This window comes from Oryx dammah, unplaced genomic scaffold, assembly GCF_014754425.2.
Source record: "Oryx dammah isolate SB20612 unplaced genomic scaffold, SCBI_Odam_1.1 HiC_scaffold_11, whole genome shotgun sequence".
NCBI classification, from domain to species: Eukaryota; Metazoa; Chordata; class Mammalia; order Artiodactyla; family Bovidae; genus Oryx; species Oryx dammah.
The window spans coordinates 17,910,408-17,934,229 of record NW_024070195.1 but is presented as its reverse complement, the minus strand read 5'-3'; positions in this window follow the sequence as shown (position 1 = coordinate 17,934,229).

Sequence of the window (23,822 nt, the reverse complement as noted above, 5' to 3'; positions counted from 1 at the left end):
TGGGAGGTTATTTTATTAATTACTCTTTAGTATCTAACTTGTCTGATGCTGGGCAAGTCATATGCCTCTTGAACTCAGGGTGTTCTTTTTTTTTTTTCCCCATCGCTAAAAGGAAAAAAAAAAAGATCTCTTTGTTTGTAAAAACAACAATGAAATTCACCTGTTGCTTGTTCAGTCATGTCTGACTCTTTGTGACCCCACAGACTGTAGCCTGCCAGACTCCTCTTTCCACGGGATTTCCCAGGCAAGAATACTGGTGTGGGTTGCCATTTCCTTCTCTAGGGGATCTTCCCAACCCAGGGATCGAACCCACATCTCCTGCATTGGCAGGCAGATTCTTTGTCACCGAGCCAACTTGGAATCCAAAACTCACATGATTGCTGTGAAAACTAAATGAGCAAATGAATGTGGATGCTTAAAAGAATGATTAGTATATATTTAAAATTTTATTATGTGCTATTTCTTAAATTTTATTAAATATGCTGATGTACATTGGGAGCAAGCTGAACATATTAAATAAATTGATCAAAAGTTAAGAATACATGTGCCATATCAGTAAATAAGTAAGTAAGTTGCTCTCGCAGTCATCTGACTTTTTGTGACCCTGGCTTGCCACTTCCTATGCTAGGGGATCTTCCCAATCCAGAGATGGAACCCACATCTCCTGCATTAGGCAGGGAAACTCTTTACCACTAGTGCCACCTGGGAAGATAGCCTAAGACACATCAACAGTTACAGGCCAGGCTCCAAAACCAATTCTGAATCTTAAGAGCATTCATCTTGAGCAAGTTATGTCAAGTCTCCGTGTTTCTTCTTCTGGACCATGAAATAATGTAACTCAAGGGGAGGTGGAAAAATAAAACGAATAAATGCACTTAAAATGCTGGCAAGTGAGAGTGTTAGTCGCTCAGTCATGTCGGACTCTTTGCAACCCTGTGGATTGTAACCCACCAGGCTCCTCTGTCCATGGAATTCTCCAGACAAGAATGCTGGCGTGGGTAGCCATCCCCTCTCCAGGGGATCCTTCCGACCCAGGGACTGAACCCAGGTTTCCTGCATTGCAGGCAGATTATTTACCGGCTGAGGGACCAGGGAAGCCCATGGATGATTAAATAGTTTAATAATTGTTATATTATTATCCCCAATAAAGTTGCCAATAAAGTCCCATACCTTCAGATAAAACAAAGAAAGAAATCAGACAGTATTTGCAAATATCATATACTCTATGCCAAAAGGAAAATTCTTTTTGGGGGTTAATGATCTTCATAGTGTTTCTGAAGGTGGGAAGATCAGTAGCCTAGAGCAATATTTCTCATGCTTCACATTGTGCAGATAAACGCCCTGGGACCTTGTTAGAATGCAGACTCTGATTCAGTAGGTCTGGGGTGGAGTCCGATTGAGGTTCTGCATATTTAATCAGCTCTCATGTGATGCTGAGGCTGCCTCTTCTCCCACTGCATTCAGAATAACAGAGGCTAAAGCAATATTATCTGCTTTGACAGCAGGAGTAATTGAGGTGCAAGATCACAGAACCAGTATCAACATAAGTGCATGAAAAAACAATCCTTTTTGTTTTTACATTGACTATGAGCACAGGGCTAGATTAGCTTCTTTCCCTTTAATTGAATTCCTCTCATTAAGTTAGACAAGGGTCAGACAACAACCCCTTTAAAGAGATTATGATCCTATAGCACAGACAATTTATGACATTTACTCTGGGTTTCATGACAAATACATCATAAAGAATAAACAGGCCTTTCGAAGTGTAGATTTCTAGACAATTGTCCTAACACTACACTTTGAATGGTTCCTTCTTCATGGAGGTTTTAATAGCTACCAGTCATTTGGTTAAGAAAATTCCCTTTTAATGGTAGTGTGCAAATAATTCAAATTACAAATAAGTATTAGATAATATCAGACATATGCTTTCTCTTTTAATCTTTTAATATGGATAGTTAAATTTATGGGTTTTTCTAATGCCTACCCTCCCTAGAATTCTTTGGAAAAACTCAACTTGGTCACAACATACATACTGTGGATTTACCTTGCCAGTATTTTGTTTGACCTGCAAGGTACTTTTTTGGTTTTGATATCAAGATTATAAAATTTCTTGGAGGTATTCCCTCATTTTTCACTCTCTGGATAAATCTGTACAGGATTTCTCTACTGACGGTTACCTTTCTTGCCCTTTCCCCATCATAGGAATTTCTTCAGTGTCCTAGAATACCCTGAGGTTCACAGACTTTTGTTGGATTCTCTACTTATAGAAAGTCTACATGTCTAATACATTTTAGTTACCAGTGTATATCAGGTACAATAAAACTTAATACCAAGAGTAAGCATAATCTCATGAACAATGAACACATATGAAGGAATGTTTAGATAAATAAACATTTTGTAATGTAGTAAATTATAACCATACAGAGTTTTATTTCTCATTATTACTTTAATTTTAATACATGCATGATTGATCTGTGCCCTTGTAGACATTACGTCTGATCTATACCAGAGAAATCATCACAGACGCAGAATCCTCCTATTTCAAAAGGACAAGGGAAGTCAGTTTCTGAAGGAAGAAATATCTCAGGATTCTAGGCTCCTGGGTCTTTTATAACACATTTGTCATTGTTTATTAAATAGACCATGTTCTACAGACTTGATTCTTGTTAATGGTCTTATTTATTCTTCACAATAACCCTGAAAAAAGTGATTATCATTCTCTTCCTACATGAGCTTGAACTTCTGAATGGTAATTTCCTAATATATAAATGAAGGAATTTCCAGCTCAAATATGGCTGACACCAAAATTCAGATATATTGAACAGTGGCATTTTCTCCCTTGTAATTTTAGTTTTCGGTTCAGTGCACATAGTTTTGAGATTCTCCCAGAAGCCCAGGAATCTCTGTCTTGTCCCAGATTTGGGGGGAAAGGGTCGTTAACTAGAATTTTTCATAAAGTTTCTCCATTCCTCATATCCATCTGCTCAGCCTCACTGTTCATCTTATAATTATTGTTTCTTGATCATTTAAAACCCACAAATAAGTGAACAGATTGCTTACAATCAGGACAGTTTTCTCATTCACTAATTCAAGTTCTTGTTTGTTCATTTCACACACATTTCTAGCTGACACATTCTCCATGTTTAAATCATACAGGCTTCCGTCCCTTATCGTACTTAAAATGTTGAAAGCTGAAAAATATATTTCTCTGAAATGAAGAACAACTGCATATAAAATGACAAAAGAAGTAGCATTTAGAGAAATAAAACAATTTCAATATGTAAAAATCATTTAGAATATATGCTTGATCAAAAGGTATTGGTTCTACCAAGAAAAATGACTTTAAATACCACAAATATTTAACCTGCCTTCTCAGTAATGTGTTTTCTAATTTCAAACACCATTGCATTTGTATTCCAGCCAATTTCCATACTATAAATGTCAGTCAACATAGGCTGATTATGCCTAAGAATGATTTAAAAAGAACCTTAACAACAGTAAAAGTCATGTCCGTATTTTCATTATGCATCTGAGCCTCTGGATTGTAAATATTCCCTCTGAGCTAATATTTTAGAATTCAAGGTCATATACCAGATTTTTTCCTTCCTAATTAGAAAATAGATTACTTCACTTGAAATTATGTAGGTGGAAATTCTTCCCTGAGGAATTTATCTCTTTCAGATGTGTTTGATCATGTTCAATATTTTTTTAACTATATTATATTTGCTTTTCCTCTCTCACCTACCAAATATGATGCATAGAATGCTTAAGGATTTGACTTATTATTCTGATATTAGTAATAAAGTTATATTAAAACTAATGTACTAGGAGTCTTTCACCTGCATACAATTTTGCTTATTAGATTTGCTTGTTATTTCACTTGTCAAATTTCACAATGTCTAATGTTTCCTCTGTATATTTATAAAAATACTTTATTGCAGATGAGTCTAATCACTATGTAAATTAGGTAATTATTTGGTGAATATTAACAATCTTTCCCATACAAAATAATACTCATATTTTGAATCATCTTTCCTTGCTTTTGGGAGAATATAGCAATTAAAATAGTTATTGAACCCTTATTTGCATGTAAATGAGGCAAGTGCAGTAGCATATCAGGATATGCAAAAGTATATTTAATTTTCAATTGCAAACGTATTTCTTATTAGTTAGACTACATCGTTTTCAATTTGGCTTTCTTCTGGCATGTTAGAATCATGTATCATAAAAAGCTTTCCTGGTAACTACTTGCTAGCATACATGGGCTTTTCATCTTTCTGGATTCTTCTATGGCAAGACAAAATGAATCTTTAAAAGAGAAGAAAAAAATCAACATGTTGCTGAATTATATGACTAATAGACGGGATACAATAGGTATTTAACATTATATTGAATGGATGATTTGAAAGGTAACTTTAATAATAAAGTAATTATAAAGAAATATGCTGATGTTTCTTCTGCAAGATAATCATAAAAATATTATTGAACACAGAACTGAATCTGAAAGAAAATAATAAATTTGTTCCTGGGTAAATTGTGAGATTATCAGACAGGCTAAGACTTTTCTGGTAAAAATGAAAACTGATGTTAATGATATGTCTGAAAGTGAAAGTGTTAGTCACTCAATAGTGTCTGACTCTTTGTGACCCCTTGGACTGTAGCCCACCAGGCTCCTCTGTCCATGGAATTCTCCAGGCAAGAATGCTGGAGTGGGTTGCCATTTCCTTCTCCAGGGGAATTTCCTCACCTGGGGATTGAACCTGGGTCTCCTGCATTGCAGGCAAACTGTTTACTGAGTGAGCCTCTAGGGAAGCCAGCATACTGGAGTGAGTTGTCTTGCCCTCCTCCAGGGGCTCTTCCAAACCCAGGGATCAAACCCAGGTCTCCCACATTGCAGGTGAATGCTTTACCGTCTGAGCCACCAGCAAAGCCCAATGATGTGTCCAATAAACACAAATGATCTAGAAACAATAACTACTTAGATTTCAAATATTATAACTGCAGAGGGATTAAGGTAACTCTTGATATTTAAAGAAAACAGTTATGACAGGAAATAAAAAAGCAGTACAATATTAAATGAGTGACAAATTGAAAAATATTACACCCCAAGTGTAGTGAATATATTCAACATGGATAAAATTTTTAGATCTAACTTTCAATAATTAGCTACTAAGGGAAAGTTTAGGGTGTGTCCTTCACTCTTTAAGGCCGGTGGCTTGGAGTACATACACCCACACACATTCTATAGCCTTAAAGCAGACATCAAAATCTGGCTATTGAAGGTCACTGTCTGGATTTAGTGCAATATTCCTTAGATTCCTAGAATGAGACAAAAGAGTTAATAAAAAGTCAAAGAATGTTTCATACCGGAATAATTTTGTTGGATATTGGGTGTGTGTTATGATTAACTCTGTTTGTAATGGCACTTACTAAAAAGGATAAGACATTATTTCCAGTTATCATAGATGTGTCTTTGTTTTGTCTCAAACTAAATATCTTATTCATTCATTCACTCATTCATTCATTTATTTTGCCTCTTAGATCATTCTCTGGTCTTCCTCTGTGACTGGAATGCTTCTCTCTGACTTAGCTACTTTGGCTCTCCATATGATCTTATTTCTGCACCCTTCCTTTTTTTTAAAAAAAACGAAATTATTTTTGTCTGCATCAAGTCTTAGTTGCAGGCACATGGATTCTCTTATTGAGGCAAATGGGCTTAGTAGTTACAGAGTGTGGGCTTAGTTGCCCTGTGGCACGTGGGATCTTAGTTCCTGGAACAGGGATTGAACTCGCATCCCCTGCTTTGGAAAATGGACTCTTAACCACTTGACCACCAGGGAAGTCCCCTCTGCACCTTTTCTTAATTTCTGTGCCTAATCAAAACCTGATCAATAACCCTTCTGGTCATGTTAAAAAATGTGTCTGTTTTTCCACCAGCATCTGGTAGCCAGGGTTAAATCCAAGCTCTGACTCTTTTTGCTCACCATTCTATTCCCAGAGCCTGGCATGCAGTCAATGTCGATTGAATTAACTACTGAATCTCAGTTTAAATCAATTATGTTTGTTTGGTTCAAGCAGTTAATATTAATAGTGTGATGCTAGTTCTGTCATTTAACTACTTAATGTCTGTTTATTGCTTTGCAAATGACTATGAGAGCAATAAAAATGCACAACTGAAAACAATATGGAGATGTTAGCCATTTTAATTAACATAGCAATAACACACAATGTAAAGGTTGTTATGAAAGTGGTCAAATGCAGCTTACTTATTTTTGGTTGGTCTATTTGTTACATATTTTCCTTCCTTTTGCTGCAGTGAATTTGAAACAGAATCAGCATTCATGAAACACATGTGTTTTTAGCTCTGCATTAGCTAACAGAATGTTGGAAATGGTCAAGTTAACATCAGTGCAACCATACTTATTTCTTTCATGTATATGAGACTGTTTTAAAGAAAAGATTTAGCAAATTGATACTACCAGTGTGCTGTACACACAATAAGTTTCATCTCCTAGTTGGGATACTGCTCACTCTGTGCTGTACGCTGTGCTCGATCGCTCAGTTGTGTCCGACTCTTTGAGACCCCATTGACTGTAGCTGCCAGGCTCCTCTGTCCATGGGGATTCTTCAACCAAGAAAGAATACTGCAGTGGGTTGCCATGCCCTCCTCCAGGGGATCTTCCCATCCCAGGGATTGAACCTAGGTATCCTTCCTGGAAGGTGGATTCCTTACCATCTGAGCCCACCAGGGAAGCCCAAGAATACTGGGGTGGGTAGCCTAGCCCTTCTCTAGGGGATCTTTCCCAACCCAGGAATCAAACCGGGGTCTCCTGCATTGCCGGTGGATTCTTTTCCAGCTGAGCTATTAGGGAAGCCCCACAGCTCACTCTGCAAGACTACAATTGATGAGCCAATTACTGTGGAAGAACCATGGGTTTGTTAACAAGGGCTTGAAGCAGGCTTCCCAAACTGAGAACCTGGAGAGGGACTGTTCTGTGCAGGAAAATAGTCTATGAGAGTTGAAGGTAATGAAAATCTTTGACTGTTGTTGAGTCTATCCCCAGACTTCAGTTTTTCAGTTACAAAATATGTTTGGAGAGTTTAGGGACAAGAAAGAAAGAGCTAACCTGAGGCAACCTGAAAGAAGAGGGATGAAAAAGGAATGTTCTCTGAAACAACAAATGACAGCAGAAAATAATAACCAGGAATGGAAATGATTTGGTCTGAATTTTGTCCCCCTCAAAATTTGTATGTTGAAGCCCGAACCCCCAATGTGACTGTCTTTGGAGATAAGACCTTTAAGGAGGTAATTTAGGTTAAGTGAGATCATAAAGATAGGGCTCTAATCCAAGAGGATTGATGTCCTTATAAGGAAAAGAAGAGACAGCAACATGTGACAGACAGATGGAAGACTGTGAAGACACAACAAGAAGGCAGCTGTTCAGAAGCCAGGAAGAGAGGCTTCACCAGAAACCAACCCTGCCAGTCATTATCTTGGACTTCTAGCCTCCAGAACTTTGAGAACATACATTTCTCTTGTTTAAGCCACCCAGTCCTTGGTATTTTGTTATGGCAGCTGAAATAGACTAATACAGAAAAAGACAATTTAATTTTTCTAGGCTTAAAAATGAATTCATGTTTCTGGATAATTCGCTAAGAATAGCACTTTATTATTAGGTTCAGGTCAATTCAGTCATGTCCGACTCTTTGCGACCCCATGGACTTCAGCACACCAGGCTTCCCTGTCCATCATCAACTCCTGGAGTTTACTCAAACTCATGTCCATCAAGTCGGTGATGCCATCCAACCATCTCATCCTCTGTCGTCCCCTTCTCCTCCCACCTTCAATCTTTCCCAGCATCAGGGTCTTTTCCAGTGAGTCAGTTCTTCTCATCAGGTGGCCAAAGCATTGGAGTTTCAGCTTCAGCATCAGTCCTTCCAATGAATATTCAGGACGAATTTCCTTTATGATGGACTGGTTGGATCTCCTTGCAATCCAAGGAATTCTCAAGTTCCTTGAACCACAGTTCAAAAACATCAATTCTTTGGCACTTAGCTTTCTTTATAGTCCAACTCTCACATTTATACACGACTACTGGAAAAACCATGGCTTTCACTAGACAGACCTTTGTTGGCAAAGTAATGTCTCTGCTTTTTAATATGCTGTCTGGTTTGGTCATAATTTTTCTTCCAAGGAACAAGTCTTTTAATTTCATGGCTGCAGTCACCACATTGTCAGGTGGTGGTAAGTAAATGAGGTAATGGATTTTAAACCTTTTTATGTAGAAGTAGAAATAAATAAAATATTGGAGTAAGTGAGGTTTCTCACAATATTGAGCAAATCTGTTTTTTTATAGTTTTATCTGATCTTATACACAGATTAATCTTTTCACAAAATTTTTAATACAGCCTTATAAATAGCATGCAGTAAATTGGTAATCCACAGATCTCAGGTCTAGTTAAGCCTATGACAGAATTGGAGAACTCATGGATGAAGGTATAGATCATCTTCTTTGGCCTTGGTTTTCTCATTTTTAAGTGAATTGGATTAGATTAACATTACTAACAAGTGATTGAATTTTATTTCAGCTTGACCACAACAGAGAACTGTAATGTAGTATATTTGAGGAAGGATGGGCCAAGCAAAATTGAATAGAATTATCAGTTACAGTACTTCTTGGAGTATTTAAATGCTAATGTGTTTTACAAGCCTCGACTGAGCGGCTTCACTTTCACTTTTCACCCTCACGCATTGGAGAAGGAAATGGCAACCCACTCCAGTGTTCTTGCCTGGAGAATCCCAGGGACGGTGGAGCCTGATGGGCTGCCGTCTATGAGGTCGCACAGTCAGACACGACTGAAGTGACTTAGCAGTAGCAGCAGCAAGAAGATATAGGATGCTGTATTCCTCAGCATCTTTTCTCAAACAACACTGGAAAATGCTCACTAGGATCCACTCTGGGTCTCAAAATCATAATATCCTTTGACCATGATTGTTGTTGTTTGGTTGTTCAGTCGTGTGTGACTCTTTTGTGACCCCATGGACTGTAACCTGCCAGGCTCCTCTGCCCATAGAATTTCCCAGGTAAGAGTACTGGAGTGGGTTGCTGTTTCCTTCTCCAGGGGATCTTCTCAACTCAGGCATCAGATCCACGTCTCTGGCATTCTCAGACAGATTCTTTACCCTCTGAGCAGCCAGGGAAGCCCTTGACCTTGATTAGGGTCACATAAAAGCCTCCTCATGGTTCTTTGGCTGCTCACCCTCTAAGAAAGAGAAATCATGAAGAATCTTCTAAGATGTTGACACCTCAAACAATATGTTTTAAGAAAATGCAATTATGCTGTACACCCCAGAGAATATGTGATTTAAGGAAGAATTGGTGAAGGATTTACAACATAGCTCTTATTGCCAGAGACCATTCTTCCCATTATCAAGAGACTTTTCTGTTAGCTGAGAGAACCATCCCTATTTCAGTTTATTAATCTTAACATTTCCTCTTTATAAATATATGATGTGCTATTTGTTTTGATGTTGTTCTTTGCATAGAATACTGTATTCATATAAACAATGAAATGTACTCCAAAATTATTTGGAAGGAAATGCAAGAAACAATGGGCAAATGACTATAAGTAGGAGTTCATTGGGATTATCTAAGAGACAACTGAAGCACAGTCAGAACCCCCAAGCCTAGTGAACAATGTTCTATTGGAGGAAGTATTATTGGCTGGCATTTTGGTTCTCATCATGGAGGTATAATACAAAACAGACAAGTCCTTCCTTAGGATTGATGCTGAACTGTATACTATAGCTCACTTAATTTAATCTACATTAAATGGTGCACAATTTACTAGGTTTCCTTATCCTCTCTTTTCTTAGCCTTAGTAGAAACCACTTCAGATGGACTCATTGACCATTGATCATAAATCAGCCTTTTACTGGTGAAGAGGTGAGGTGGGTTAACAATGGATTTACTTGTAAATTGAGAAGAGATAAATCTTTGCTCCCTCAAGGGTAACAGTGTATTTATGGGTTGGAAGGCAGCACCACTTTTCAAAAAGCACTTTATTGGAAGGTAAAGTCTTCAAGGCCTTGGGTGTTTACGATCTCTGAAGCTTGCGTATCTGCAGAATTGTTGTAAAATACACTAATAAAACAAAATAGGATGTTGCTTTATGTTTGCCTGAATTACCACTTGAAGTACTTGTACAGGTAGAATAGAGGCTCCATAAAATAAACTCATAAGCTGAAATTTAATTCTTTGGGGAAATCTGCCACTTTTATTTACAGGTCTGTAAGCCTAGCAGATAAAAATAACTAAGAGAAAATATTACAAATATACTTCATATCACTTTGCTGTCAAGGTTCGTGGATGGTCTGTAAGCATTTCCACCCCATAAACCTGTCTGGCAATCATTGTTGACTTGAATATGTGAAATTAACCTCCTCATCAATGATAATCTAAATATATTTAGAAGAAAAGAGAAATATGGATAGGCTGAGTCTTTAGCTCATTTATGACTGTATTATGACACACTGAAATGTTCTTCTTGACTACAAAATGACAGAATAATTATTTTAGAAATTTGCAATATAGAAAGCAAATAAACTTGGGATATGAAATAATGATAGAGATTTCAGAGCAATATTAGAGTCCAAATTACATTTAAAAAAAAAGAAACATGGAGAGTTTTTTCTAACAAAAATCAAACACATTAAACATTTTGAAAGAACAGGCTAAGTGAGGTTTTGGATATTCTGGTCTATTTACATTCCTTCCAACTTAGCTTTTTGGATATCCTAAGGTATTTCTATTCCATCATAGGACATACAAACAAAAACACATTTGGTAGAATCTCAAGAATTTGAATATGAACTGATCATTAAATATGTAATATGTTCTGCTCAGATACACCACGCTGAGTCATTCATTCACATACTAATGGGATGAGTTGTGTTATTAGGTAGAAGATTGACAATGCGCTCCACACTGGTAACTCTCTAGAGTGTCTACCTGACATCTCTGACTTAAATCATTTAGAGCTGACTTCCTGATCTGCATACTCTCTTGGACACCTACTCCACCCACAGCCTTCCCACCTCAGCTGATGCCAGTTTCATCTTTCTAGTTGCTCAGGCCAAATATCTTGATGTTATTCTTTGCTTTTTTCCCCTCACACACATATTGATGGGTCATCAAATCCTGTTTCATTTTTAAAACAGCATCCTAATGTGCTATACCTCCTCAGTTCAGCCTCCATCATCTCTGACCTTACCTAGCATGGCTTTCTTTTTGTACTCTTCTCCCTCCTCCTTCACCCAGATAGAGTGACCCTTTCAACACAATAGACAAAGTAATCTTTATAAATCTCAAGTCACTTCGTGTGTCACCTCTGTTTAAATTTCCCTAGTGACTCCCCATCACACTCAGAAGCAGCAGCCAATGAACTGTCACCTCTCTATCCCTCCATCCTTGTCATCGTCTACTCTTTCCTGGTCCCTCTGATCCAGTCACCTTGGTGTTCTTGTTCTGTGTCACATACTCTCTGGCATTTTGCACTAGCTGTTCTCTTTTTCCTCAAATGTCTAAATGTTTCAACCCTTCAATCTTTGCTCAGCTGTTACCTTCTTAATGTGGTCCATGCTGATAATCAAATTTTAATTACAGAATAACTGCTCATCTTCATGTCAGATATCCCATTGATTGCTCTTTTTTTCTTTGCAAAACAATTACCACTTTTGAACATACTATCCTCTTTATCATTTACTTATTATGTTTACTGCTCATTAGGTTTTTCTTCTTATTAGAACATAAGCCTCTTGAAGGCTAAGTTTTTCTGTTTGTTTGTTTTTTCCCTGCAGTTTGGAACAACTTCATTTCCTTGTGTGCTTCCTTGTGTGCTTAGTCGTGTCTGACTCTGCTACCCTTTGGACTGTAGCCTGCCAGGTTCCTCTGTCCATGGGATTTTTCATGCAAGAATACTGGAATGGGTTGCCATTTCCTGCTCCAGGGGATCTTCCCCACCCAGGGATCAAAGCAGCATCTCCTGTGTCTTCTGCATTGTAGGCAGATTCTTTACTGGGTGAGCCGTTGAGGAAACCCTCATTTACTTGTCCTAAGTGTTTAAAACTGTATTTTGCATATAGTAGGTACTCAACAAATTCCTATCAAATAATAAAATGAATACTGAAAATATCTAAGAGCTGTGCTCCAAAGCAATTGATTTTTTAAATTTTAAGCCATTTACACTGATTTTTTTTTTTTTTTTGACTGCTATTTTGCTGTAACCAGGCTCAAACCAAAAAACACCAGATACTTCTAGAAGGAAAATCTGAACTTCAGAATTTTGGATTTTTAAGGTGTTCACAAACATAGTTTCTCACTAGGCTCATAAAATATTATAAAGGACCAAAAATGTATATGGTCTAATAAAGACAATAAAATCACCAGAGGTGGACATAGATTCATGTAATGTATTAATGCTGCCAGCAGAGAACTCACATCTCTTACCTTCTGCTTCTTTGGACGGTTCTCTCCCTCTGGTGAGGTAGTGCTCTCAGTGTGGTTGTTTTGATCTGTGTTTCTGGGAGAGTTTTTGTGCAAGTTTGCCCCTCAGTTGAGACTGGTTTCTAATCTACACATGTTCCAAGATCTTGATGACAGCAAATAGCATTGTACCTCATTCATCTTTTCAAGCCAGAAATCCAGCTAACCCTGATTTTGTCTTTTATCCTTGTGTACTTCCCCCAGCAAGAAAACATGTAAGAAGCAACAAAGTCCTGTTCAGTTCAGTTCAATTCAGTTCAGTCACTCAGTCATGTCCATCTCCTTGCGACCCCATCAATCACAGCACATCAGGCCTCCCTGTCCATCACCAGCTCCTGGAGTTTACCCAAACTCATGTCCATCGAGTCGGTGATGCCATCCAGCCATCTCATCCTCTGTTGTTCCCTTTTTTCTCCTGCCCCCAATCCCTCCCAGCATCAGGGTCTTTTCCAATGAGTCAACTCTTTGCATAAGGTGGCCAAAGTATTGGAGTTTCAGCTTCAGCATCAGTCCTTAAGGTCCTCCTGCTGCTGCTGCTAAGTTGCTTCAGTCGTGTCCGACTCTGTGCGACCCCATAGACAGCAGCCCACCAGGCTCCCCAGTCCTTGGGATTTTCCAGGCAAGAACACTGGAGTGGGTTGCCATTTCCTTCTCCAATGCATGAGAGTGAAAAGTGAAAGTGAAGTCGCTCAGTCGTGTCTGACTCAGTGTTTACTAAATTCTTCTTGATTGCATCTACCAATTTCACTCTCTTTGCTATTTCCCTAATTCAGAAAACAGGCACCTCTTTTAGCTTTCTGGGAAGAATATGTAACTTTTTCTTCCTTCCTGTTGCAATAAAGGGCCCATGTGTTTTTCTAACTCAAGGTGACTTTGTGTACAATGTGGATGCAACCCTCCCTTCTTTGCAAGTATGTTTTGGTATTATGTATCTTTTCCTCTCTTTATCCTCTTCTTCTTAACTGATCTTTTCCATTGGTTTGGAAACAGGTGTCAATCCTCCTTTACTACAAACTAAAATAAAGGCAAATAACCACTCTCTCTCTTTTTAAAATTTTTGCCACACCATGTAGCTTGTGGGATTTTAGTTCCCCAAGCAAGCACTGAACTTTGGGGCCTTGGCAATGAAAGCATAGAGTCCTATCCACTGGTCTACCAGGGAATTCCCATAATCACACTTTTCTAAATGACATCCTCTTCCATTCACTACCGTATCTCCTGTCTGGAAAAAAGTTGCTATTGTCCATCTCTATCTTCATTTTATCACTTCTTGCTCTTTTCTCAACCATCTCCAATCTGACTTCTACCCTCATTACCTCTCTGAAGCAGCTTCTGCTATATCATCACACAATTTATATGTCAAAAATCAAACATATTCTCAATTTTTTAAACTTCTTTAAAATTTTATTAAATATTGACTATGTATGAAAGATATTTAATAGCAATATACCAAACACAGAATTTGACAAATACAATTCTATGATGTTTGAAGACTCCATCACTTCTCTCCTCAAATGCATTTATCCCCCCCAAAAAAATTAAAGCATACAAATGGCTTAATTCCATTTGACAATTTTAAGAAATTTCTTATTTCTGGTGATTATCATTTCTATTAAGTAATCTTACAGTGTTCTTGTTGTTGTTCACTTGCTGAGTCCTGTCCGACTCTGCAATCCCATGGACTGTACCACACCAAGCTCCTCCATCCTATATAAGTCCAACTCTCACGTCTGTACATGACTACTGGAAAAACCATAACTTTGACTATACAGACTTCTGTTGGCAAAGTGATGTCTCTGCTTTTAAACATGCTATCTAGGTTTGTCATAGCTTTCCTTCCAAGGGGCAAGTGTCTTAATTTCATGGCAGCACTCACCATCTGCAGTGATTTTGGAGCCCAAGACAGTAAGATCTGTCACTGCTTCCAGTTTGTCTCATCTACTTGCCTTGAAGTGATAGGACTGGATGCCATGATCTTAGCTTTTTGAATGTTGAGTTTCAAGCCAGCTTTTTCACTCTCCTCTTTCACCTGCCTCTTGAGAAACCTGTATGCAGGTCACGAAGCAACAGTTAGAACTGGACATGGGACAACAGATTGAACCCAAATAGGCAAAGGAGTACTACGTCAAGGCTGTATATTGTCACCCTGCTTATTTAACTTCTATGCAGAGTACATCATGAGAAACGCTGGGCTGGAAGAAGCACAAACTGGAATCAAGATTGCCAGTAGAAATATCAATAACTTCAGATAGGCAGATGACACCACCCTTATGGCAGAAAGTGAAGAAGAACTAAAGAGCCTCTTGATGAAAGTGAAAGAGGAGAGTGAAAAAGTTGGCTTAAAGCTCAACATTCAGGAAGCTGAGATCACGGCATCAGGTCCCATCACTTCATGGAAAATAGATGGGGAAACAGTGGAAACAGTGTCAGACTTTATATTTTTGGGCTCCAAAATCACTGAAGATGGTGATTGCAGCCATGAAATTAAAAGACGCTTACTACTTGGAAGGAAAGTTAGGACCAAACTAGACAGCATATTAAAAAGCAGAGACATTACTTTGTCCACAAAGGTCCATCTAGACAAGGCTATGGTTTTTCAAGTAGTCATGTAAGGATGTGAGAATTGGACTATAAAGAAAGCTGAGCACCAAAGAATTGATGCTTTTGAACTGTGGTGTTGGAGAAGACTCTTGGGAGTCCCTTGGACTGTAGGAGAACCAATCATTCCATCCTAAAGATCAGTCCTGGGTGTTCATTGGAAGGACTGATGTTGAAGCTGAAACTCCAATATTTTGACCACCTGATGCGAAGAGCTGATTCCTTTGAAAAAACTCTGATGTTGGGAAAGATTGAAGGCAGGAGGAGAAGGGGATGACAGAGGATGAAATGGTTAGATGGCATCACTGACTCAATGGACATGAGTTTGGGTAAACTCCAGGAGTTGGTGATGGACAGGGAGGCCTGACGTGTTGCGATTCATGGGATTGCAAAGAGTCGGACATGACTGAGTGACTGAACTCACTCTTTCACCTTCATCAAGAGGCTCTTTAGTTCCTCTTCAGTTTCTGCCTTTAAAGTGATATCATCTACATATATGAGGTTGTTACTTCTGACAATCTTGATTCCAGCTTGTACTTTATCCAGCTTGGCATTTCTCATGATACACTCTACACTGAAGTTAAATAAGCAGGGAAGTTAAATAAGTTAAAAATGACAAGCTTGTTATATTCCTTTCCCAATTTGGAGCCAGTCCGTTGTTCCATGTCTGGTTCTAGCTGTTTCTTCTTGATCTGCATACAGGTTTCTCAGGAGACAGATAAGGTGGTCTGGTATTCCCATATCTTTAAGAATTTTCCACAGTTTATTGTGATCCACACAGAGTCTTTAGCATAATCAATAAGCAGAAGTAGATGTTTTTCTGAAATTCCCTTGCTTTCTCTATGATCTGGCAGGTGTCAGCAACTGGATCTCTGGTTCCTCTGCCTTTTCTAAACCCAGTTTGCACACACTGCAACACTTCCACAATGTTCTTCCGGAGGTGTTCTTGTTTTAAGCTAATTGTTTCAAAAATATATTTATCCTTTTTTTTGAATTTGAATTTAATAATACTTAGTGTTGTAGAAGCCTTGAAATATATGTTTTTATTGACTGTTATTATGTGACCAGTATTTCAAAATAAATCTATCTAGTTAACTTGCTTGAGCTGAGCTGAATGAACCTGTCTTAGAACTTGATGACAAATAAGAAGCTTCTCAATAAATAAATGAGGTGCTGCCCTCAGGAAGACAATCACAGTTCCTCATGTTTTAAAATACAGTTTTCCCCAATGAGACTAACATTCTAGCCTAATTTCATTTCAAAACTATTAACATTCTCTTCTTTCTGTATGTCACCAAACATCTGGAATGAAACCGGGAGGGAGGAGGGGAACTCATTCATACTTTCCTCCTCGATTCCAGAAAGAAGATTAACACTTTAAACATAAAATTGCCAAATAAAATTGACAACATTCAACCATGTATTTGGCAAGGTTTGCAGACATTGCTGCCATGGAAATAAATAACAAGACAATGCAGGAAAAAGACATGTAATTCCCTGTATTAATAAGCTTTTCCCAGGTTATTCTATAGCAAAAAAAAAAAAGTTATATCCATGGTAACAAATACCCTGTAAAATTCAATACCTTACAACAACTATAATTTATTTCTTGACCACAATATGTATTCATCATGGGTAGGCTGAGGTTCTATTTCAAAATTCTTCATTCTAAATCCATAGAGCTCAGCCCCTATTGGATTATTTTGGCCTTGTGGAAAAAGAAAAGAAAAAAGAAGAAACTACACAATTTCTCTTAAGACTTTTGGTGGAAAGTGATATATTTCAGGTTCATTCACATTTCACTGGGCAAAGCCTGTCTGACTTCCACGTCTCAGGGAGATATAATTCTCTCACAAGAAGAGGAAGCATGTGATGGTGAACAGTAATAAAATTTGACACACATCATGCGATGTAGAAGATTATGATTATTACTTCATGTTCACAAAAAATTTTAAAGTCAATTTTTTCCCTAGAGGGTAAATCAAAAAAGTGGTTTCAACTAGTGGTATTGCTGGTAATATTTAGCTCATTATTAGTAAGTAATGATTGTTGACTCCATGCTGGGCACAGTGCTAGTGCATTCCATTCAGAACTAGTATTAGTTCTGATAAAATGACACCTCTATTTTTCGGTGAGGACACTGAGACTTCAAGACTTAATGTCCAGGTCAGTTGTCTAAGGAAATACAGAAAATAAATGATAGCGTCTGAGATTATACCCAGGCAGACTATTTTTCTTAGTCCATCTGAACCTTAGCAGGTCATAAAACCAATAAAATAAAATGATTGAACAAGATGATTTCTAAGTTATCCTTGGTTTTGAAAATCTATATCACTGTGACACTCATAATATATGGTGGATTTGTTGGTTTCCTTCCTAAGTCATGTCCGATTCTTGTGACCCCAAGCACTGTAGCCAATTCCTTCTCCATTCATAATATATATTGGCTTTCAAATGGATGAGTTTAGACTTTATAGGGTAAATATGTCTTTGACTAATTATTAAAACATAAGCCATCTCTTCTGAATCTGTTTTGATGCCCAGAAATAAACTCTGTAGGCCCGTGAGAAAATGGCATTGATTCACCAAGTCTTAAGTGTCTTTCATACATTTCAGTTCCTAGCACATTTCTAGGCAAAGAAGAGGTACTCAATCAATCTTTATGGAATAGAATGAGAATATGAATTAATAAAAGAATGGCTGATGAAATACATATATAATTACTCTCTCCTTAGGTCCAAATACATATATAAGTGAAAGTAAAAGTGAAGTCACTCAGTCGTGTCCAACTCTTTGCAACCCCATGGACTCTAGCCCACCAGGCTCCTCTGTCCATCCATGGGATTTTCCAGGCAAGAGTACTGGAGTAGGTTGCCATTTCCTTCTCCAGGGGGATCTTCCCAACCCAGGGATTGAACCCGGGTCTCCCGCATTTCAGGCAGATGTTTTTACGGTCTGAGCCACCAGGGAAGTAATCGTGCTAAATTCAGAACCACAAAACACCAAAATATATTGAAGGATTAATAGCTATTAACAGCAATATAGCCATAGTAGTTTTCCTTTATCATTTTCCAGCAAATAACTGAGCACTAACAGGCTCAGAAATAGGTCTGAAAAAGAGAATCTTTCAGAAAAGTTATGCCCTAATAGTTGCAATTATTGGAAAACCAAGAATCAAGTGACAGAAATGTATAAAACTAAGTTAAAGCTTTATCTATGAGGAACTGGATATAAAACATACATAGAATTTTAAAAATTAGTTTCTTTAACACTTCCTATCAATTATATTTTATACAAATTATAAACATTTATATCTAATTTTTATATCTTATATATCAATATGCATTACATATGTCATATGTATTTTATATGTATAATATATATAACAGGAACAAGCAAATGGAAAATATGGTTAAAAAAATTATATCTATGTACAACAGCATTCAAGGATAACAAATATCTAAGAATCTAACAAGTGTTTTGAAATAAAATACAAATGTGCTTCTACAAATAAAATAATAAAATATATTAAGATATATTCAAAATAATTGGAGAGATAAGTCATATTTAAGAAGAAGATAATATGTGTAATAGTTTGGTCCTTCTGAGAGTAAGTGAAACGCAAATCAAGACCAAAATGCAATGCCATTTTATATCAATCTCTTGCGTAAAAATTAAAAACTGTGACAATACAACTCATACAAAACAGCTGAAAGTTTTTCTGAAGGACTGAATAGATATTTTTCCAAAGAAGACATACAGATGGGCAACAGGCATATGAAAAGATATTCAGTATTGCTCTTCATCAGAGAAATGCAAATCATAACCACAATGAGATATCACTTCACACCTGTCAGAATGGCTATCATCAAAAAGTCTGCAAATAACAAATGTTGGTGAGGATGTGGGGAAGAGGGAATCCCTGTACCTGTTGGTGCTAAAGTAAATTGGTACAACCACTATGGAAAAAAATATGGAGGGGCCTCAAAAAAAGTAATAGAACTACTGTATGATCCAACAATTCTACTTCTGGGTATATATCCAGAGAAATAAAGTCACTATAAATAAAGAGAGATCTACTTCCCCATGTTCACAGCAGCATTATTTACAATAGCTAATACATGGAAACAACTTAACTACCCATCAATGGATAAATGGATAAAGAAAATATGGTCTACATATATAATGAAATATTATTTAGCCATTATGTGTCAGTCATTCAGTCACATCCAACTCTTTGTGATCCCATGGACTGTAGCCCACCAGGTTCCTCTGTCCATGGGATTCTCCAGGCAAGAATACTGGCAGGGGTTGCCATTTTCTTCTCTAGGAAATCTTCCCAACCTAGGTATCAAACTTGGTATTCTGCATTGCAGGCAGATTCTTTACCATCTGAGCCACCTATATAATCAAATATTCTTCAGCAAGAAGGAAATCTTGTCATTTGTGACAACATGAATTGAGAACATTAAGCTAAGTGAAATAAAATAGACAATTAAAGGTAAATATTATATGATTTAACATGTGATATCAATAAAAAAATCAAACTCATAGAAAAAGAGAACAGATTGGTGGCTGCTAAAAGTTGGGGTAGGGGGGTAATGAGTGAAGGTGGTCAAAAGATACAAATTTCTAGTTATAATATAAATATGTTCTCAGGCTTTAATGCACAGCCTGGTGACTAAAGATAACAAAACTGTATTGTGGATTCGAAAGTTGCTAAGATAGTAGTCAGTCTTAAAGTTATCACAAGAAAAAATTGTGATTATCTGAGTTGATGGATATTAACCAAACTTAGTATGATCATCATTTTATAACTTATAGGTATATTAAATCATTATTTTGTACACATTAAAGTTATACAATGTTACATGTCAATTGCATCTAAATAAAACTCAGGGGAAAAAACATGCAGCTCATTTTATGTCAATTACATCTCAATGCTGCTAAGTCGCTACAGTCGTGTCAAACTCTGTGCGACCCCATAGACAACAGCCCACCAGGCTCCCCCGTCCCTGGGATTCTCCAGGCAAGAACACTGGAGTGGGTTGCCATTTCCTTCTCCAATGCATGAAAGTGAAAAGTGAAAGTGAAGTCGCTCAGTTGTGCCTGACCCTCAGCGACCCCATGGACTGCAGCCTACCAGGCTCCTCTGTCCATGGGATTTTCCAGGCAAGAGTGCTGGAGTGGGGTGCCATTGCCTTCTCTGTACATCTCAATAAAGCTGTGAAAAGGAATGAAAGAAAAGATAAATATATATTTGGGAGGATGCTGACTCCAGTAGAGAGAGCTGGATGTATACACTGTGAGAAGACTATGGTTAACTGCACTTTATCATTAAGATTTTAGCTTTTGTGTTAAGTGGTATGTTCATAGATATTTTTATATTATTAAAAATAATATAATGATTAGAAAATAGCAGGACAAATGATTCAGTGATGAGATTATATTTTTAAAACAATGGTTGTAATGTTAATCTGATTCTCTACATATCCTCTTAAAAGATAATAATAATTTCCATAATCTAGTCAAAAGTTGTTAAACCTTCACAGTAAATTACAGCAACAAATTAAGTTTTACATTATCTTGGAGTAGATGATTATTTTGAATTCTACTTCAAATTTTGATCTGGAGGGAAATAATAAAAACTGTGCTCAGTTTCTTCAAGGATATGTTTTTAAGTATTTTGGCAGTTATACTCCAGGATATTTTTGTGTTTTTTAATAGTCAAGTCTAGTACAAGGAGAATGTCACATGAAAAATCACTTTTTAAAATGGGTTGCAGGATGATGTAGCTCACCTATGACCTATGCCATTTCTTTGTGCATTCAGACATGAAACTTAAAAATCTCATCTGAGAAGAACGGCTTTTAATGCCCCAACTTTGGAAAAGGTGGAAAGATATTAGCCTAGTATTGCCTTATTTTTTTCTGGTGGTAAAGGGTGGGGTGACATGCAGATGTGAGATATTTTTCTGAGGTTTCTGGCAAGTATCACACCTCTGACCATGATCTCTCCCATGATCTCAACCTGGGGACTTGAGCCAAATATTCCCCCATTGGTTTTTCTCCTCTAATATATGGGCTTGTAGCAGACCTTAAATCATGGTTTGGTAATGTATTTAAAGCTATGACTTTAATAGTCCTGAAATGCTCAGGTTTTGCTAGAAAGATAATGAAATAAACTAATAGCTATGAACTCTTCAAAACAGATGTTGGTGTAGGTCTTTTATTATTTCACAAACCCAGGCAGAAATTCACATAGAATACAATCTGGAAGATGGCCCTGGAGGTGTAAACCATTCAGCCTTCAATTGTTAGAGAAAAGCTTAAACCATATCAGAAGTCAGTGTATGTTGATTACTAAATTGTATTCTCTAGGAGTAAAATTAATTGCTAATCAGTAAATCATTGCATAAGCTTTCTGATTTTTTGAATCTTTATAATTGGTATTTTTAGTAAAATGAATTGGCAAAATGATTTCCTAACAAGTTTTGAACACATAACTTACTGTTCTTAATTTTGAAAATACTCAAAATCTTGCACAAGAAATCATGACAATAAATCGTCATTTTATACCCACCAGTGATGCCATTTCTTCCCACCATTTTTCAAATAATAACTGATTTAATCTATGTTTTCAAAACAAGCAAAATAAAAATAAAAAACCTCAGCTGCTGAGAACAGAGTTCTGAGATGGGGCACAAGAGGTTCAGTCCAACGTTGCCTGCTCCTTCCTTGTACATATATATCTTGTCTATCAGATGGCCTGGTGCATGGAATGATCATGCCTTGATCATTACAGAAGACACAGAAAAGAATTAGTGGAACAGATACAGTCTCCTCTAATACAACTGGCCTTGTGCCATACTTGACACTCATCTATATGTCTAATGGTCATCTTATTTTTAATTATTTCATTGGGTTAAGCAAGGAAATGCTTCTTTCTAGAGGCAGAATTACTATATATAATGAAATTTATAGTTTTTATGTCATTAGTTTTTCTTAATTGCCCATCAGAAAAGTTATACTTCATTGATGGTAAATGAAAAATCAGTCTTAAGCTCTAACCAGCACTGAGCCTTGTTGTTTTTGCCACTTTTATTTAATTTACAGATAATAAAACACAGAGACTTAAGTTATTAGGTAGCTTGGTCATGTGTCTTCTACTACTATAGTTATCATGAAAAACTCTCTAATTGACTAGCACTTGAATATGAAGTTTGGTATTTATATATCAAAGTGTAATGGAAATATTTACCCAGAGTTTTCTAGTACTTGGCAGAAATTCTTAGTTTAGGAGATCAAGAATTCAGATCCTTTCTCTGTTTGTCAACTTGATATCTCTTATTCTTTAACATGATAAATTCTACTTTCCTTAAGAAATAATTTTTACTGTTGACTGATACAGTGTAAGTGAATATGCATTATTTACAAGTCTAATAACCAACATGTGCTCCACCTACTATCTGATAGCAACATACAGTATCCCACAGTGATGAAAACTCATCAGGATATTGCAGAGAAACTGGTGTCAAAATTCAGTAAGTCTAATAAAAATTCATATTGGATTAAATAATAAAAATGAAAATAATATTCAGTAATAAATTAAACCTTATGACCCAGCAATCCCACTGCTGGGCATACACACCGAGGAAACCAGAATTGAGACACGTGTACCCCAATGTTCATCACAGCACTGTTTATAATAGCCAGGACATGGAAGCAACCTAGATGTCCATCAGCAGATGAATAGATAAGAAAGCTGTGGTATATATACACAATGGAGTATTATGCAGCCATTAAAAAGAATACATTTGAATCGTTCTAATGAGGTGGATGAAACTGGAGTCGATTATACAGAGTGAAGTAAGCCAGAAAGAAAAACACCAATACAGTATACTAACACATATATATGGAACTTAGAAAGATGGTAATGATAACCCTGTATGTGAGACAACAAGAGAGACACAGATGTATGGAACAGTCTGTTGGACTCTGTGGGAGAGAGTGAGGGTGGGATGATTTGGGAGAATGGCATTGAAACGTATAATATCATATATGAAACGAATCGCCAGTCCAGGTTCAATGCATGATACTGGATGCTTGGGGCTGGTGCACTGAGATGATTCAGAGGGATGGTACGGGGAGGCAGGAGGGAGGGGGGTTCAGGATGGGGAACATGTGTATACTTGTGGTGGATTCATGTTGATGTATGGCAAAACCAATACAATATTGTAAAGTAATTAACCTCCAATTAAAATAAATAAATTTATATTAAGAAAAGAAATTAAACCTTAGTCTTTAAGCTTCTCAGCAAGATTGATAAATTGCAATGACATGAATATGGAAGAAGTCACAGAAAATAATGACGTTAGTTAGATTCCCTTTCTGCTAGAATTTTTATTTAAATAATCAATGAAATATTTATGCGCATGTACAAGGATATTCACATGTGTGGAAGTGAGAAATAGATTCAAGGGATTAGATCTGATATATAGAGTGCCTGAGAACTATGGACAGAGGTTCATGACATTGTACAGGAGGCAGTGATCAAGACCATCCCCAAGAAAAAGAAATACAAAAAGCCAAAATGATTGTCTGAGGAGGCCTTACAAACAGCTATGAAAAGGAGAGAAGCAAAAAGCAAAGGAGGAAAAGAAAGATATATCCATTTGAA